The sequence below is a fragment of the Dicentrarchus labrax genome, unplaced genomic scaffold (assembly GCF_905237075.1).
Source record: "Dicentrarchus labrax unplaced genomic scaffold, dlabrax2021, whole genome shotgun sequence".
NCBI classification, from domain to species: Eukaryota; Metazoa; Chordata; class Actinopteri; family Moronidae; genus Dicentrarchus; species Dicentrarchus labrax.
In genome coordinates, this window is record NW_026136713.1 from 17770209 (window position 1) to 17781308 (window position 11100).

Sequence of the window (11100 nt, forward strand, 5' to 3'; positions counted from 1 at the left end):
CTACCGTTCATATGACGCTGATATAAGAGTATAGCGCCAGGTGGTTGTTGACCCCGCTGACATTTTGTGGGAGAAAATACTTGAGCCAGTAATAAAACAGCATATGCACTTACTGTGTTAGTAGGCCTGTGTCATTTAGTGGCTGACAGGGTGACGGGAGGGGGGCAGTTCCTGGCTGCAAATGGTCTACAGTGATCATGCTGTGTGTGTTTTATCATTAAAGCTGCAGTAGGTAACTGTCATATCTGCTGAAAGGTTCACTATATCCTGACAGCAGTACATGAGACAGATAATCTGTGGAACAAATCAGGTTCTTCTGGCTCCTCCTAGTGCTCCTAATAGTATTTTAAAGAATCCACCATGTCTGAATGAGAACAACCAATAAGAGGAAAGACAGATAATTGATTGTTGAGTCTTATTTCCAGGCTACAATATGCTTTAATGATTGATTGTTTAGTCTCCTTTGAATGAAACTCAACAGTCAACTGTTTTCTCTATGTGTTTTTTATTCAGGCGCAGTGGATTCATACAAATGTCATTGAGGAGGAGCTAGTTTCACAGATGTTATGTCTCATGTATTACAGTCAGGATATAGTGAAAGCAAATATTACAAAAGGTTATTTTTTATAAAAGTTACGTGCTGCAGTTTTAAGGATTCATCAGGTGCTGAATGAGACTGTGTGTAATTTCTGACAGTCAATAGAGTGAATAGAGAATCACAGCTACACAGCAACATGCAGACACAAAGGGTTGGACAGTTTATATATCTGTTGGTCAATTAAATTTGTGAGTGCATACTGTCTCTCTCTCGATTTAAAATGCACATTTTGTTGTATTGACATGTGTAATGTAGAAGCAGGTTTACAATAACTCAGAAAATAAACAATGAATGGTTGTGTTGCTTGTAGCTTCTACTATATAGAAAGGAAAACAAATAGTTACAAATAAATCACTGGAAAATAAAAAATACAACTATAGCCTGAATAAAATGAAAATAATTAACAAATATGAGGGAAATAAATAAATGTAATGTCTCTCCGTCTGGGTCTTGCTTACTCACACGCATGCAGGCGGCCTGTGGTGTTTGGTTTCTATGAATTACTGTAATAAAGAGCTCAGTTTGACAGAATACATGTACTATATATGAATTATTGCACAGAAAATGTGTAATTTGTCATGTTTCAGCTACATCAGAATGTCTTTTATTCATGGAGTTGATGATGGTCACTCCTTTTCAGATACATGTCTAGCCTTTTTTGACTAGGGTGGCACAAGTAGGGCACTGACGCATACAGGGATGACAGTAAGTATGTGTCTCAGTCATTCCCAATTTATACAACTCCAATATTGTTCAGGCACCCATTCAAAACTGCATGGGATAAGTATAAAGTGGACATGTCTGCTAAAGAGTGACTCATGGGTCAGATATCTTGAGATCAGTGGTAAAGGATCCCCACCGCTAAAATGTAGCCTAACTTTGGAGTGTTATTTAGCCCCCTTTCCCGAAATGCTAGCTTTAAAACTGAGCCCACAATAGCCTCTATTAAAGACAGTGCTAGTGGAAGAGGTAAGGATAATGGGGTGGCACTTAGGGTGGTCAGGGCAAGATTCCCAGTGACCCCAAAAACCAACATGTTCACCGCATGTCGCCGGGTTTTGGGTAATATATTTGTTGTGTCCCGTGTGAAAATGGGGTTTTAAGACATTCATTATTTTAGATAATTTGTCAATAGGCACATTTTATTCCCAGAGTCTCCTCATAGATTAATCCGGCCATGAATCCTTTAAATTGAATAGATATTTCAGGTTGTGTTTGAGGTCCTAATAAGAAACTGACATAGAGGTTTCACATTTGTGCTGCACCAACATACTTTACGCTGTATATCAGGTAACTGACGAATGCTCAGACATGTTGAAAAAAAGATAAAAGAGCAATATAGGGACCTGGTGACTGATAACCCAGCACATACCCTGATTTAAGAAGTATTAAAGGAAGTGAGCACTCACACACGCACGCACACACGCACACACAGATCAAAACAGACCACTGGACCTCAGGGGTCGGGCCATTATCAAGCAGTCGCTGCCTCCCTTTGCTATACTTCAGACTAGAAGGCTGTCCCATTGATCTCTGCTCTAATCCATAGCTGTGACAGGTGATCGATGAGTCAGGTCATCTCAATAACGGCGACCCCTCAGGCCCGCCTTCAAGTCCAACAAAGCAGACAGGTAGGACACAGCCAGCAGAGGAAAGGCAAGGACATCGAGGACACCAGAAAACAAAAATCTCTTTTATTTCTATTAAACTGTGATTGTGCATGTGTGTGTGTATGTTTTGGTTTGCTGCTGGCCTCTGTGTTACACACTCTTACAGCACATTGTTTATTGCAAGATGTTGCATCATACACAGCCTACTGCCAGGCCTGAGTGAGTCCCAGTTGGGCACAATGAGTGACGATGCATATTGATCTGGTCCATGTGGAGGAAGGTACGCTAATAATTCCAGGTTGAAAAGTAGCTGTAAATATTTGATTAACACCAAAAACGTACATTAATTACAATTACATCTCCGTCACCCTCGTTGTTTTGTGTTTCAGGATCAGTGGTTGTTGTTGTTGGGTGTTGATGTGTGGAAGGGAATGATCCTGAGTCAAGGTGGTAAATGTTAAAGCAATAAGGGCAATACTGTAATTTAAGTCACTCTGATTAAAGTCACATACTAAATATGACTAGTGTAATCCAAATATGCAAAGTAATTCATCATTAGTGTGATTAATGGAGGGCTGAGTAACTCCAATCTGTCCTTTCTTTGGTAACAGACTTGTCCGTTAACCCTTTGTGTGTGTTTTACAGCCACCAGCTTGCAACCTGTAAACGGGCAAGAATACCAAGGGAGCAGTACAAATGCAGATTAAGGCAGGCAGGAATTGACTGATGTGCTTTAAGTGTGGAAGCAGCTCAATAATGACCTCAGTAAAAAAAAAAAAAACAGGTAACAGAAAAGTGTGCTGCTGCTGCTGCAATTAAACAAGCTGCTTGATTTCCTTGTCAGAATAACTATCATCTAGATAAAGCCAATAACTCATAGTGGCTGTCTGAGAACATTTGCTTGTTGCAGAATAGCATTAAAAAAAAAAAAAAGCTTAATAGTTCTGTGGGGTGAGATGAGTCACACATATGCACAAATATCCATGCAAACACATAGACACACATGCACAGTGTCCTCTGCTGGAGAAACACAGTAACTCACTCCACATCCATTTGGAAACGGATGTGGAAAAAGTGACTGTGTCAGCACACGAGGGCATTTCAATCAGCACGTTTGATTTTTACTGCTTTAGTTTCCTATTATGCGGCGTCACACGGAGGAGCTAAACGTATTAGTATATACGTATTATGTGCCCCCCCCCCCCCCCTTTGATATGAGATAAGAGCATATCGCCAGGTGGTTGTTGACTCCGCTGACATTTTTGGGGGGAAGAAAATACCTGAGCCAGTCATGCAGCATGTTATTGTCAGTTGCATGTCAGCGTGAGTTGATTCACCAGGCAATGCTGGAAATGCTAAACCATTCTCAGGCCTGTTACCTCGGCAACAAGCCATGCATGGCAGAAGAAAGATGTTGTGAGAGAAAAAAGATGAGGAGCCCATCGAGGGGCTCTGACACTCTTAAAGTGATAGGTCACCCTCAAAAAACCCTTTGTCAAATTTCACCAGCTTTATACACACACACACACACACACACACACACACACACACACACACACACAGCTGCCCTCCCCCGCAGATCATTAACCATTATGCCCCCCCACACCCTCATTCCTCTTTCCTCATACTAAAGGCTCAGTTCACTTACAGTACCATCCCCTGAGCTGCTCCTTCTAAGGTGACCTCAATTCAACATGTCAAATAAAATATTCATATTTTTGATGTGTAATGTACGTGTATCTGCTTCTGGAAATGATAACCAAGTCAATTAATACGTATGGAGGAGAGCGAACTAACAGAAGATCCTAACAACACTAACGATGGCTCTGATACATTTTTAAGATATAATGTGTGACATTTCTGCATTCAATTAAAGATACTTGTGTATTCACATTATCTGAAACACAATTCAAACCCAGAGAAATATGTAATTTTATTTTAATGTTGCATTTCCCTGCCTGCCTCTATTTCACTTCTCCTCAATGGTACGTGTATTACCAGCAGTAGCAAGCTCTGGTACAAGGAACCATTGAAAAAAATATATAATTTTTTAAAGGAAATATCAAAATACTACAAAAATTGAATGAAAATACTTAAATTATAAGATCATTGAAATGTAATTCAAAGTAAGTGTTATATTCGTTTTGATATCAGCCTGCTACGTTGTCACATTCATGAACATAGGGCAAGCATGCGTCCTTGATAAGTTAAAGCTAAAGATAAAACTTTAGTAGCTAAAATGTGATGGAAAATGTAAAAGGAATGGTTCAAAAAAGAGATTTTTTTATTATTTCTTCAGGACCAGGCTTTAAGAACTGACAAACAAACCATAAATTCATCACGACAAAAACATAAAAGGTCTATAAAGTGTGTGGGTGCATCAAGACCGAAGTGTAATAAATTATTTGAGTATATTCACATTAAGTGTGTACAGAGGAGTAAAAGGGTGAAATAAACAACAAACTTTTACAATGTGTTTGTTTCCCCGAAGCAAATTCAGGAGGGAAAAAATATTAAACTTCATGTCTTGATAATTTTTGTGAATTTTATTTAATGGACTGACAAAAGTGTTCTTCGGAGCATTTACGACAGCAGGACACATTATACAGTCAACAGGAAAACAGCTCCAGAAGAAAGGGGGAAAAAAAGGGAAAATTCATTTACTTTTGGAGGACTGTTATTTTTAAATCGATCGGGGGCGGATATAGAAAAATATTGGGGTGGCAAGTGGGTTTAATGGAGACTTTAAGGGGCAGAAATATATTTTTATTTAATCACAAACAATCACGTACATCAATATTTGCTTCCCCAAATGAACAGACACATCTAAAGGTTGCATTAGAAATAAATAAATAGTTTTATTTTTTATTTTTATTGAAATTTTTCGTTCACTTAGTCTAAAAATACATCCATAACAGATCACCAAGTTAATTTCCATGTTTTAGCACGTTTCATTAAAATTAATCTGAAATAAAAACCTTTGACATACAACCGGGGTGGCAGCTGAGGAAGGCTAACCATTTCCATGCCACCTCTCTAGATCCCTGAAATCCAATGTTACATACATGTGAAATAAATGTTAATACGCATCCTGTATACCTCTAAAGACACTAATGTTGTGACAGTTAACATGTTTTTTTGTGGCGTGGTGTATTATTGAATATAAAAAGAAGTACTGGGTCTTCACAAAGTCACAGCTGCTGAGGATCATAGACCACAAAAACATACAGGAAGTTTAAATCCATCAGCGGGGATTTAAAGGCCTGAACGCTTTGAGTGTTTGATTGACAGGAGCAGTGCAGAAACACCTCAGCTCTGAGCTCCGAGCACACAGATGGAGACTAAAGTTCATGTGGAGTTCATGTTATCGGTTGCCAGGTGATCTCGCTGTTGCAAAATGCTAAAGCTGCATCTCTGCATCCTATTTTTTGCCTCTTCTTGTGTCTTATATAACTCAAGAGATGAATCACAGGCACATTTAGCTCATAAAAATTAAAAGGTCACGTTCATGACCTTGCCAGTGCTATTTATGTAGCAGGAGTTTTCTGCACTCACTGTTGCTAATTTCCCTCAGGTTACCAAGGAAACTAAACCAATTCGACAGTCCTCCATGTTTCGCCGGTCATATTGCGTCTGCCATCTTCAGCTCCAGAGTTTCTACAATAATTCCCTTTTTATCCGCGGCTAAATTTAAACTGCCAGGGCCGGTGTACAAACAGCAGAGAGCTAAACCCGTGGGCTCCTCACACCTGGTTTCTACAACAACACACCTCAGTGTCACAGTACAGAAGAGAAACTGGAAAAATGACAGAGATTTTTTTATTTTTATTTTGCAGATTTGGGTAGATGGGCAGTTTTAAATTGTGTTATTAGAGTAGTACAAAGCTGAGCAGTATTATTTACTGTATTTTCCTTAATGAATGGTATGAAAAGATGAGTGCCAGCTTCCATCTTTCAGTGGCCTAAAGAAGTGATTATGCATGTAGATATTATAGCCACAGTGCATATTGATTCATCATTTATTTGGTGGTAAAAAGTATGATAACTAAACTACAAAAAAATGAGAAAAAAGCATACACTATAAAAAATTGTCACCTTTTAAATTTTACTTAATCCAACAGTGTAAAACAGGAACAAAGCTAACACTGAGGACACGGAGGTCATGTCCTTACACATGACGACTGTTTTACAGGCTTATTCCAATGTATTTAGAATACACTAAATATACTTATATATAAATAAATCAATAATCATAATCTAAAGTTAGTAAAGTCACCTGTTTTAAATCAGGAAATATCTAAAGAAAGAATAAGCCCTGAATTCTTCAACATTTACTGTTCATACAGAACTTTAACACGTCTATAAGGTTATATGTTTATTTGTAGTAGTAGTAAACTATGTGACAGTAGCTCATATTTCTGCTGCTCTGTTCCATCCATCAGAGGTGTATTGTACTATACTTCCAGTTGCTGCAGTCCAAAGAGCCACCAGGTGGCAGACACAGTTTAACTTACTGTGTTCTGTGTACTGTAAAATCAGTGAGCGCTGTTTTTTTACATGGCACATCATCCTGGTAGACCTCTGAACTGGTTCTGAATTGAGTTAACTAGTTAAATAAAGGTAAAATAAATACAAATAAATAAAGACCTGTGACATCCTTTTACTTATGTTTTATGTCTCTCTTTGCTGACTTTCACATTACTCTGTGTGAGCTGTGTAATAGTTTTTCTCTCTCTAATCTGATTAGTGTCTTGTAAATATAACTTTGTATTACCTGTAGTTTCCTCGTCATGACATGTTTAAATTGATTCAAGCAAACCGATATAAAACTTAATCAAGTTTTACTGTTTTTAATGTAAAACGCAGCAACAGTATATGAGAAAATTAAAAATCCATACATTTTATAATTGCATTTACTGCTTTAATTTCTCTCAAATATAAAACAATATTTGTATTTGCATAAATACCTTATGTTGTCTAATTCACAGTGTGACAAGGACAGTTTAGTTTCTATCTGTTTTGTTTCTAAACTCTTGCTGGAGAAAGAGAAACCAGCTGCAGATGCATCTCATGATGTGTATGAGTTTCTTTATTATTTTAAAATACATACTCAATAGCAACAAACAAAATTAATAAGACATTTCTATTTGGTTTTCTCATTAAGAAAACATCTAAAACGGCTGTTACATACTAACTGGCATTTAAGTTTTGGCAAATTAGGAAATTAAAGGACATCTCAGTTGTAAAAAAGTCAATTAACGGTGCAGGAATAGATTTTTGGGGGTTTCTTGGGGGACATATTAGTGACATATTATCATCAATTTTGCCAATATTTAGCTTTGTTTTTGTCTCTACCAAATCCTGAGGGAAATACATGTCTGCTCTACAATGTTCAACAACTGGTTTCTAACTTTGTCTGCTGTTTGGTGCTGAACAGGTAGAATACAGTGACTTTATCAGCTGCCCAATGAGAGGTCAGAATGAACCAATACAGTACGATAGCCAAAACAATGAGCTAAAAGTCACTAAAACACCAGAGCTGAGGGGAACATCAGAGTCGGACTCAATGGGACTTTTCTATTGGATTTCGGATTAGTGCAGAAAATGGTGAACACACTTACACATTTTGTTCAGCAAGATAATCTTCATTAATTAACACAACTTTTACGTCAGGCGCTAAACGAAACTACACTACAGTTGCATGACTTCAATGTCACCACGAAACTTTCAGCTAAATCTTGTTGGATGTTGTAAAGTTTTAGTTAGAAAAGTTTGCAAGAGCACGAGTATAAACTGACTAGTGAGGTTTAATGTCACCAACAACCTCTGTAGTCTTGTTTTGGTCGTTATTAGCAACTGCCTTTTTCAAAATATGTAAAACCTTCAAATTTCACAACATATCTTATGCCCTAGAGCAACGTCTGAAAATCTCTTAAGCTTCTGTTAACCACCGACCTTATTTCAGGTATCTAACCAAAAACCCATTCACAAAACACACTGACTTCAAGGCAAGGGAAGCAAAAATGCTAACTCATTTAGGACTCATACCTGCAGCACTCACATGAAGTTACTTGACCCATTGTTGATAGAAATATAATAATTAGTGCAGCTTTAATTGTCTGAATCAAACAGTGGGTGGAGTGAGTCCAATATTTACTGCCCCCCTTTTACGTGGATCTATAATTAACATTAACACTGGAGAAAAGCTATTACAGTTTTGTTCTCATTACACAGTTTATTCTTCTTTAACGGCAGGATGCCAGCGGTACTCTCCAAGCCTTACAAGTGATGAGCTGTGACACAAAACTGGCGAGATAACTTACCAGCTGTTGTTTTCCTTGGACACAGGGAAGGGAACGGGGAAGGAGAGGCTTTTAGGTTTGTCTCGACTACTGGTCTCATTATCCACTTTTGTATTGACATTTTTTTTATCTCTATTTTGTTCTTTATCTTAATATCTTAGCACTGTTGTTTGTCTGTGCGCTGTGTAGATATGTATCCTATGTCAGGCTGAAGTCTATCATCAGTTAAATATAAGATAAAATACATATGGAGCCAGACACAGCCAGCAACACTTTCTACTTCTAGTGATCAGCACCTCACTGCAACCCTTGGTGTGTGTTACTTTTCCAACACCACCTGAGTGAGGTCAGTTTCTAAAACTGTGCTTCCAGTTAATTCAGTCAACATCTGCACTTGTTCTTGCCTGTGCGAGTTTATCAGATTAGCCCTGTATGAAGCCTCTATGCTTTTAGCGAAATGCAGCAAGCAGCTTATCTGATGGTTGTTCTTGGCCGGCAAATAGTTTAATGTAATCACTATACCATGACACCGAGCTTCCAGCAGTCTCGGTCTAGCAGCGCTGGCTCATTTAAAGACAGCATGGCTATTTTTCTGCTAAGACACATTTGGATGCAGAAGGCTGGAGATTTACATGATAGATATTTAGCTGATGTATTTATGTTGAGCCGACTGATTCCTGATTTCAACGATGCTTTAATATGACACTATAAATAAGTCAGATGAATGTGTAATGTGAAAGGAGTTGTTTGAAGTCATGAAAACATTGAAAATTATTCTGCAGATTATAATTATTATATATCAGCAGTTGGTGGAGACCAAAACAGAGATAAAGGAGAGAGGGCATATCGTACATTCACTAGCTAGATCGTCACACTCTCGCCTCATCCTCCCATCCCAAGCATGTACGACAAAACTATGGTGACAAAAACCAAACAAAAAAACACAAACAGTCCTCTCTAGAGCCAGTGTTTGGTTTGTCTGAAACATGGCGGCCTCTGTGGAAGAGGACCCGCTCCCTCTATAGATAAAAGCCTCTCATTCTAAGGTTACAAAAAGCACAACAATTCTTATTTTCTTACACTAATTTCTGCTAATAGATCCTCCTAAATGTTGCAAACTGGAGCTTTAAGAGCAAATAAACTCGTACACGTGGTAAATGTCCAGCAGTATAACTGTGTCTCCTGCTTGTGACATATAATATTATAATATAATATATAGCATCAAATGAAGTTACAACATGAAACAGGGATTTGTCTAACATGTTTTATTGTGTTTCTTCAAAACAGTGCATTGAATAAGGACTAATAAATGAAAGATTAGTTCAAAAAAATATTTTTATCGGCATGTCGACTGTAACAACTTGAGAGGATGACAAACACTTCAAGTTGGAATAATGTACAGTTAGTACCATAGTTTGTTGTCACCTTTTTAGATAAATTCAACGTGGCATCAATACTAAGTACACAATACACAATTTATCATTTATTCACAAGTCCATTTCATTCAGGCAATGTTACAGTAACATCACCTGCAAACCAGCGCATTCAAAGTTCTGCACTTTTGTTAAAATATTAGTACATCTCGAGGGTCTGTTAGTGTTTGATTATGAGTTGAATTAATTAAAGTGTTTATCTTAAATTCTTACATAATGGAAAAGCATTGTAATGAGTCCTTTGGTGCAGCTTTACTTTATGTAAGGAAGCAATTTAAGGTTGTGTACATACCGTATGTCATGTTCTATGCTTTTTGTTTACATTATTGCTGTCTTTGTGTGGCTTATCTAATACTCTAAATATTGCTTTAATTGGTGCTCCTACTATTGAGTATTATTATTGAGGGTTTCATCGAGATCGTGACTCCAGAAATAATTTTCTCCACATCACCGGTGCAAACACGCACCAGAAGAAAAGACTGTCAGGCTCTTCACTCTACGTGTGTAAATGTTGCGACACAACAAACGATGGGAATCATGACACATTTCTTCACCGAGAGGATCAGTAACCCTCAAAAAGACTTGAAAGTATAATGCAAATTAGAATGTATCATCCTATATTCACTCACCCAGGGCCTACACGTTAATTATCATGGCCTATGCCATTCAAAAACTGGGTTAAATGAGATCTTATCACACAGGAAACCATCTAGACACACAAGCTGCAAGAAAAGTGGGCTAAAAAAGAATATTTAAAACATATGATAAAACTATAGTATCTGTGAGCAAAATAATTAAAAGATACCGAAACATGTCTCATAAAGCTGGAATGGAGATACCAACAAGAGTTCACTGGTGATAAGAGTTCAGGTTAAAGTGTCTTCTAACATATGAAGATATGAAGAAATATGGGAATTAAGTTCAGGCCCATTTCTTTCAGTTTTTGTTGCTAAAGCTTCTGTGTTGAAGAAACCCCGACCCCCCCTTAAACCAGTGACCCCCGAACAGACAACATTCAGCCTGAAGGATTCCCATCTATGAAGACAGATGAGATTGTTTATTGTACATTGTTGCTGTGCTAATCTCTTGAGAGCGGCTCATGAAATTAAACTGTTCCTCATTTTGCTGTAGACTCTGAATCCCCTCAGTCTCAGAGC